This window comes from Felis catus, chromosome E1 (assembly GCF_018350175.1).
Source record: "Felis catus isolate Fca126 chromosome E1, F.catus_Fca126_mat1.0, whole genome shotgun sequence".
Lineage (NCBI taxonomy): Eukaryota > Metazoa > Chordata > Mammalia > Carnivora > Felidae > Felis > Felis catus.
This window is the reverse complement of record NC_058381.1, coordinates 36,144,693-36,153,269: the sequence shown is the minus strand read 5'-3', so window position 1 is coordinate 36,153,269 and position 8,577 is coordinate 36,144,693. Positions and strand designations below refer to the sequence as shown.

Here is an 8,577-nt window from a genome sequence, read left to right as displayed (position 1 = left end):
TCAGGGCTCAGCTCATCTGTCACTTCTTTTTTTGTTGTTTTTAATTTTTTTTTAACGTTTATTTATTTTTGAGACAGAGAGAGACAGAGCATGAACGGGGGAGGGGCAGAGAGAGAGGGAGACACAGAATCAGAAGCAGGCTCCAGGCTCTGAGCCATCAGCCCAGAGCCCAACGCGGGGCTCGAACTCACGGACCGCGAGATCGTGACCTGGCTGAAGTCGGACGCTTAACCGACTGCGCCACCCAGGCGCCCCTCACGTAAACTTTCAAAAAGCTTCCACGACTCCAGCCGTCCTTCCCTCCCCGCTCTGCAAAACGTTTAAGAATCACCGGCTAACTCGGTATTAAAGGACAGCAGCCCCTGTGCTCGTCAGCCCGTCCCGCCTGTTTGGGTGACGAAGGCCCCAACACATGACCACGTCTGGTCCAAGTGATAAACCCGCTGTCTGGCCCGCATGACTCACCCAAGGCGCTTCCGACCTGGGACAGCTGCTCTCAGCCAGTGCTCTGGGAAGAGAACCATATAGAAACACACACACACACACACACACACACGTGCGCGCGCGCGCCACCCCCAGCTCTAAAACGGCTCCTGCCTCCAGGAAGATACTTTGGTTTTTCCCTCCTGTATTAGCAACAGCTGCCCACGATGGTGACATATACTGAGGGCGTGTGTGTGTCAGACACTGTGATGCCTAGCGCCTCATCTTTTTACATCCCCACGGCAGGCCTCCGCGTCTAGGAACTTGCCCAAGGTCACACGTCAGGGGAGAGGTGGGGGTGGGGGTGCGGGCGCCGAGGAGAGCGGCAGGTGTTTATGATCCTTCGGGGCTGAGCCCACACCCTGGTGTCCACACCGTCATGCCCGCGCCTCCCATGCTGTACCAGAGTCGGTCTGAGTGACCAGTGGCGCTGGGCAGAAGCCGAGGCCCGGCTCAGCCGGTGCGGGGTCAGGACAGACGACGCTTCATCTTAGGCGCTCTCTCTCACTCTCTTGCTCTGCCCTCTTTCTGGATCGCTCGCTCGGCTGCCAGGCTTCCCCACGGGGGACGCTCCCAAGGCGAGGAACTGAATTCAGCCTCGGGCCAGCAGCCAGGGCAGACCCGGCGACAACCACATGAGTGAGTTTGGGCGCAGCCCTTCCAGCCCCAGTCAGGCTTCGAGGTGACTCTGCCATCTCGTCGGGGCTCTTGGCTCGCGGGCACTTGGAGAGCTAAGCGCTGGTTTTCAGCTGCTGGACTTTTTGGGGTGATCCGTGACTCAGCAATAGAGAACCAGAAATACACCTGTAAACACAATTGCTATGGTTCTCACGTTCTATTAAAGGAGGCAGACCGTGGAAGGAAGGAAGGAAGGGCGGGGGGGAGAGAGGGAAAGAACCCAGTATGTCAGATAGCAGGAAGTGCTATGGAAAAAAATAAAGCAGGGAAATGGTGGCGGGGGTGGGGGGGAGCTTCGATTTAAATAGGGTGCCTAAGGAAAGTCTGACGGAGAAGGGGTCAGTTAAGCAAAGACCCGAGAGAGTGAGTGCTATAGAAATCTGAGGGGAAAAGAGAATCAGGCAGCACGAACAGCACGTGCAAAGGCCCTGGGGTGGGAGCATGTCTAGATCACGTGACCCGCCCAGGGCACAAACTTCGTATATTTTGCCACTGGATTGATTGTCCTCACCAGGCCTGTCTTGGGCCATCTCATCCTGCGGCCTCCAGGAGTGGGGAGGTGGCCTGCTGAGCCCCCACTGCTCTCTTCTTCTCTCCCTTGACCTTGGCTCCATGGCTGTGGTCCTGGGAGTGGGTCTCAGGTTCTCAGGACGTGGAAGTGGCCGCACAGGCAGATCTTCCCGGCCTCCAGGCAGGGCGGGTGACCTGGGGCAAATCCAAGCGAGACCGCAGGACAAGAGAAATGACGGAGGAAATGCGATTTGGACACACAGATACTCAAATTTCAGGGGCCCTCCACTAATTTATGGGGCTGACTGGTAGAAAAATCTAACTCCAATCCTACTGCCATAGTTGTAGGTTATTCTTTGCCATTTTCCTTTTTTGAAGCAAGCAAAATACAAAGCGTCTCCGTGTCATAGCAGAAAGTGCCCCAAACCGCCCATTTGATATGCACACTCGCCCTCCTTCTCAGTGACAGATGTTGCTTGTAAGCGACCCATGGCCTGAGGACTCCCTCTTTCTGTGCCCTCCTCCTCCTCAACCCAGGGATGCCTGCCATGTCCTTTCTGCATCCTCAGAATCCCTCAGGGCTCCCCACAAGCAGGCCCATGGCCATAGCCACCGTATTTTCCAGATCAGGACGGACAGATCAGTGCAGGAAGCCTGAAGTTACACACAGAGGGCGAAGGGACAGAGCCTGAAGACGGGGTTTCCTGGGACAATCAAGGGCACAAAGTAGCAAGTCTTTCTCCAAGAGACCCACTCATCCCAGGGGACAGAGGAATTGTTTATTTACGTACTCATGTATTCTTTCAACAAATTTTTCATGAACCAGGACTGGCCTTGGTTCTGGAGGAACAATATAAGCAAGACAGAGTTCCTGCCCTGGGAGTGCTTACAGTCTGCTAGGGAGACAGACAAGGCGCATCAGCAGGGGCCTAGTGATTCTGGTGAACATGGGAGGGACATCCAACCCAGTTCAAGGGGGAGGACCAGAGGCGTGTATATGTGTGGTGATGTCAGGGGAAGATTCCATGAGAAGTGCTTTCTAAGCCAAGACCTGCAGGATGCATAGGAGTTGGATAAAGAGGAAAACTTTAAAGAGGGAGAGCTCGTGCAAAGGTCCTGAGGTCCGAGAGGTGGTAGAAAGGGCAGAAGACGGAGGGTCTTGTGAGCTTCCTCCCTAAGGGCCATGGGGAACCGCTGCAGGTTTGGAGCGAGGGGGTGACACAATCACATCTGTGTTTTAGAAAGATCACTTGTGTTGCTGTTACTGGCTGCCCCTCCTTCTTTTCATGGCCCTGTGGCTGAGCAGGGCGGCCTCTGGGGAGACCACAGCCCAGGCCAGCCCAGTTCTCAGAGTGTCGGGAAGATGATGGCAGGCTCTTCTCTTTCCTGTCCCCCCTACCCCGCCACGGCCGACTTCAGGGTCAGGTTCTGAGATCTGCTATATTGGGCTCCCGTGGGTGAGGCTTCCATCCCGCCTCTGGCCACATCAGGCCAGCTTCCCCCAGGATTGAGGGGTTATTTGTATCTTCAGGGTGGCAGGGCCTCCTCCCCAGAGGCAAGGAACCCAAGATAACAGGGCAGCCTGGGAGCTGTTTATGAAAAGGCAGCGTCGTAGGGGGTGGGCAGGGCCCGCGGGCACAGTGACTGCTGCCATAGATATAGCAATTGGGGCGGGGAAGGCCGTCTAAATTACAGCTCCCAGAATAGAGGGGCCCAGAGGGAGTGGTGGGGCATCCTACCAAGGGAGCTGGCGTCCTGCCAGCCATGTCCAGCCTCCGGGCCCTGCCGCAGGCAGAGGTGGGGTGGCCACGGGCCCGGTGGCCGCGAGGTGGAGCCAGGCGGAGGCGCGGAGGCTCCTGGGGGTTGGGAGAGAACCAGCCTGGGGTGACCTTCTGGAATAGTGAGGGTGGTGAGGGAAGGGGGGAGGCGGGGAGGCGCCCGCTTGCCTGCCCCTGGAAGAGACTCACCGTCACATCCCTCCGTGGATATTTCACCCAAGTGTGAGATACGGCGAAATTAACGAGAACGGCGGGCATCCTCATAGCCGCTATGGGCCAGGAACCGCTCTAAGCAATAATGTGCGTCCGTTCCCCCTCCCGGCTCCCTGTGACGTAGGTATCATTGGCCCCATTTTATAGATGAGGACACTGAGGCCCACTGAGGCCCAGTATGTGCCAAGTGGAGCTAGGGAGTGAAAAACTAAGGTGTGTGAGCCCAGGTTTGTCTGACTTCAAAGACCAGGCTTCTGAGCCAGGGATCTGTTCGAAACCTTCGCCTCCCGGAGTCGGTTTTCTCACCTATGACGTGCGTCACGGCCTCTTGCTCTGGATCGGCCTCCCAGAGCTGTAGGGATCACATGGGGACAGTGTGGTGCGCTGGGAAGAGCTTCAAGGCGGGAGGCTTGGCCAGACTCTGTGCCGTGCCCACTGTAGGCCTCTGTTTCCTCCTCTGTAAAATGGAGATCATCATAGGTAACCCACAGGGTCTTCTGAGACTCTAATGGGAATATATATATATGAAAGTACTCATATCTTTGAAGGCAGATTGTAAATTAGAAAGTGCCACATTTCAGGGGCGCCTGGGTGGCTCGGTCGGTTGAGCGTCCGACTTCGGCTCAGGTCATGATCTCGCGGTCCGTGGGTTCGAGCCCCGCGTCGGGCTCTGTGCTGACAGCTCGGAGCCTGGAGCCTGCTTTGGATTCTGTCTCTCCCTCTTTCTCTGCCCCTCCCCTGCTCATGCTCTGTCTCTCTCAGTCTCTCCAAAAATAAATAAATGTTAAAAAAAATTTTTTTTAATTAAAAAAATAAAATAAAATGAGGAAGCATCCCTTTGATCATACTTGGTAGATATTCAGTTTTCCTGTGGGTTAAAGCAAAACACATCTACGTTCTTTTTTTTTTTTTTTTTTGTGAGGATTTGCTGCCTTGAAACTGTATTTCTTCAACTGCTGTACCTAAGGTGCTGATTTTCAGCTGAAACTGAGGACCACCCCCTGCCCCATCCCCAAGTCCCCCACACCAGCTGTTTCCTGGGCTGGGGTGGGGGGTGGGTCTTGGTACAGAGACATAGGTTTGGACAGGATGACTCTTGTGCCGCTGGCTCTCTGAGCCTCCTGCCTTCCTAGGTGTGTTACTTAATGTTGTTCAAGATCCTCTGGCCCGCCCCGGGGCAGGGGGGGGGGGGGGAAGTGCTGCAATGAACCTCAGAGACCGGAACTTGCTGACTCATCAGGGGAGCCAAGGGCAGGTTAAGGGCATTGAGTCCCAGGAAAGGAGGCGACACCCGTCAGGCAGCCTCACCATCACTCCCCTCCTGCCTGACTGCCTCCTCTCTCTCTCTCTCTCTCTCTCTCTCTCTCTCTCTCTCTCTGTGTGTGTCTGGGGTGACCAGGCAGCGTGCAGGGAGCAGGGAACCACGCCTTGCACTCGCTCATCCCCAGCCTTTCCAGGGCCGGTCTTCCCCTCCCCCCCAGGGAGCCTCACCGTCCATGTGAGGAGCTGGTTCAACGTGGCACCTGTACCTCCTGGGGGGATGCGTGATCGGGCTGGTTACCACTGCTCACGACACGGTGAAATCCCACCGGGATGTAGCTGCCTCCCGCCGCCGTCCGCGAAACCCAAGCTCTTGGCCAACAGGAGCACCCGCTCTATCCTAGGGAGGATTCTCTGGAGATTCACTAAGACAGACCGTTCATGCGCTCATTCATTCAACGTTTGCTTGCTGCTTACCTACTGCGTATCTGGGACTGTTGTAGCTCACATCTGATGGGAGAGGCAGCCAACAAGTAAACATATTGAGTGCCAGATGATGGTAGGTGTAATGGGCAACGTAGCGCAGGAAAGGGTACTGAGCGGGAGGGAGGGCTGATACTTAATCAAGGGCAGTTGGAAGCCTTACTGATGAGGTGTGGGGCCCAGTGAGGGATTCAGCTGTGCGGATATCTGGAGAAGAGCCTTCCAGTAGCGGGAAACCAGTGTGGGCTTGGAGGTGAGTGAGGCAGGTGGAGGGAGGTATTCCCTAGGAAGAAGGTATTCTCCCTCTGGGGAGGGAGGGGGGGGGTCTCTAGGTTTGAAGGAGGGACGTTTAGTGCTGTAAAGATTTTCCTAAACTCTAACTCAAGCCCCTCAAGCCAGTGGGTTTAATGAAGCTGGGTTAGGCATTCAGGGCCTGATTTGCTGCTCCTAAGACTCTGACCTCATGTCGAATCTCCAGGGAGCGTGGCCGCGCCTCCTTGGAAGGCAGTGCCTCCTGAATTCCTTCCCTGATCTGCTCTTCCTTCTGTCTCTCCATCCCCGCCCTGTCCCGCTCCCTGGCATCCGAGGATGACCTACCTGCCTGCCCACCTGCCTTGACCCCTCACCCAGCACACGCCTGCCTTATGTCCTTACCGCTTCTTTTGTGTCTCTTCTCTCCCGCCCACGGGTGGGCGGGACTAGTGTTAAACTGCTTGGAGCTTCTTGTGCCGGGCACCTCAGAGGTCTCCATAAATACGCTCGAACTGATCAGGACGCAGATGTTCAAAGGGGACACAAGGGCTCCAAGCAGACTTCTGTGCACAGCAGGCTTCCTATGGACTTGAAGGATGGTGGGGGGGCGCGGCTGGAGTTAACCAAGCACTGGGGGTATCCGGGGCCCCCATTGGGAGAGTTGAGCTGGAACGCCTTCTCCTACCTTGAACTTGACCATCGGGATGCTAAATTCCTGTTGCCACTAGGATGTCCCCCCCCCGCCCCCCGAAGATGAGTTGAGACTGTGTGGTCTTTCAACCCCTGGGTTCCAAGGAGGCAGCCACTGGGGCTGCCAAAAGGCGGCGGGGGGGGGGGGTTCAGTAAATTCCCTCTGCCCCCCCTCCCATGCTGCAGGGGGGGGAGGGGCTTTGCTTTTATTTATTTTACACGTATGTTTCCAGGGATGGTTTCGTTTCAAAGGGGGATTTCCTTCTAAGGACACACATACAGACACGCCGTCTTGAGAACATCAATGGAGCGGAAAGTGATAGAAACCCTGGGTCTAGATCCGGCGTTATTGGAGCGGGTCTGGCCTCAGCCTCCTCCGTCTAGAAACAGGAGGAACATATGGAACGATCTCTCCAACCACAGGACAGTAGCCGTCACAGTCCTCAGAGCAGTTATTTTCTGACTTTAATGTTTGGACCTGGGGAGCAGACCCTCTGGCGATTGTGAGGCAGGTCGTCCGTCCACCACGGCTTGACAGACACTACTTACTGAAAAATTCCTAAGAGAGGATGACTTCTGGAAGGACATGTAAGAAGCTAGTAAGGGCGGTTACCTCCTGGGAGGAGAGCTGGGAGGCCTGAAGGCAGGGGAGGCACGGAGACTTACCCACCACTGTATTCTCGGTTGTACCTTGTGAATTTCGTAGCGCACGCGCAGGTAGCCGAACCGCATACCCGCATAAATAAACGTCGGTTTATTTGAAAAAGACCTTGTAAACGTTTAAAGCACCGCTCAAGCACGAGGTAAAAAAAAAAAGCAACACGCCAAATATAACCCTTGCCTTGTTCCCGCCGCGGACTGAAGCTGAACCGCAGGGAAAGCCAGCAGACTTGTTCCCGAGGCCTTTGGGGTGACAGAGCGACCCAGAGACCTTGAGAGAAGGGGGACGGGGGAGTCACCCAGCCAAACTCTCCCTCGGGTGTGGCGCCCGAAGTGAGCGAGGCGTGGCAAGCCGTGAGCTGTGCGTGTTTCCCTTGAGGGAGCTGCTAATGATGGCAGGGGTGTTGAAACAACAGAACAGGGGCGCTTGGGTGGCTCAGCCAGCCGACGTGACTGCCTCTTGATTTCGGCTCAGGTCACGATCTCACGGTTGTGAGATCGAGCCCCGCGTGGGGCTCAGTGCTGGGCCTAGAGCCTGCTTGGGACTCTCTCCCTCTCTCTCTCTCTCAAAATAAATGCACTTGAAACACACACACACACACACACACACCCCAAAATAAACCCAGTACACCCGGCGGGGAGGCGGTGCTCGTGCCGCACGGCTGTCTGCTTTATAAAAACTGCCTTGAGGTGTCGTGCGAATCGGTGGCCTGGGCGGTTCTCTAGCTCCAGTCTCAGTTCCTCCAAGGCAAAGACCGCGTCTCGTTCATCCTGTGCGTCCTGGGCCCGCGCCCGGATGCACGTGGCTGAGAAAGCTCCCCGTCGCCCCACACCGGGAAATCAGGGGCACCGTTGCTGCCACAGGACCTGCCACCCGGCAGCTGACAGCTTAACAGCCTCTTCTGTTCCAGCTGGGTTTCCCAGAATCCTGTAGGGCAGGCGTTACTATTATCTCCATCCAAAAAAAAAGAGGAAACGGTCTCGTGCCCACCCTCTCGTGTTTTGCGGTGCGTTCTGGGCTGAGTCCCTTCACTCCTTTGGTTTGGTGATCTGTAAAAACGGGAGCCACGGTTTCTGACTTATCCGCGGGCCCGGGAACACCTCAGGATGCAGGGGCTCCAAGAGGCGATGTGGCCCAAAGCAGGAAGCGAGGGGAAAAGATCGAATTCACACCGGCTTCCGCCCCATCAGCCTCGGGAGGTGGCCGCGTCTGCTCCTTGTCCCACGAGGTGATGCGGAGATTCCTCGGAAGGACAGTTAAGCACAGCTATTTTCTCTCGTTGCTTTGGTCATCGTCAGGCATTTGTTAGGAGACAGGGACAGGCAAAGGCAGACCTTTATACTTACTCAATCGCCTTTGCGGAACACCCTCACTTGCACAGGCACTGGGAAGGCAACTGTAATTAAGATACAGAGAAAAGGAAGGAAGGTTCATTCCTCACGGCGGGCTGGTGCCTGCAGCGAAAGTATCCAAGTATCCTGGAATATGAGGGCTGGAAGGCTTCTTAGGGGGTAACATAGCCTCTCTTATACAGATGGGAAAACTGAGGCCCAAAATGGGGTAGGGGCT

General features: G+C 55.8%; 1 long non-coding RNA gene across 1 annotated transcript; it reads right to left on the bottom strand.

Annotated features, from left to right (window-relative positions):
* Window positions 1–219: 219 nt before the first annotated feature.
* Window positions 220–6,258, bottom strand: LOC123382052. The gene is made up of 3 exons (XR_006589817.1): window positions 5,154–6,258; window positions 3,969–4,119; window positions 220–1,866 (listed from the first exon to the last, which is right to left on the bottom strand). It is a non-coding gene; the product is annotated as an uncharacterized LOC123382052 (long non-coding RNA).
* Between the last annotated feature and the right edge of the window lie 2,319 nt (window positions 6,259–8,577).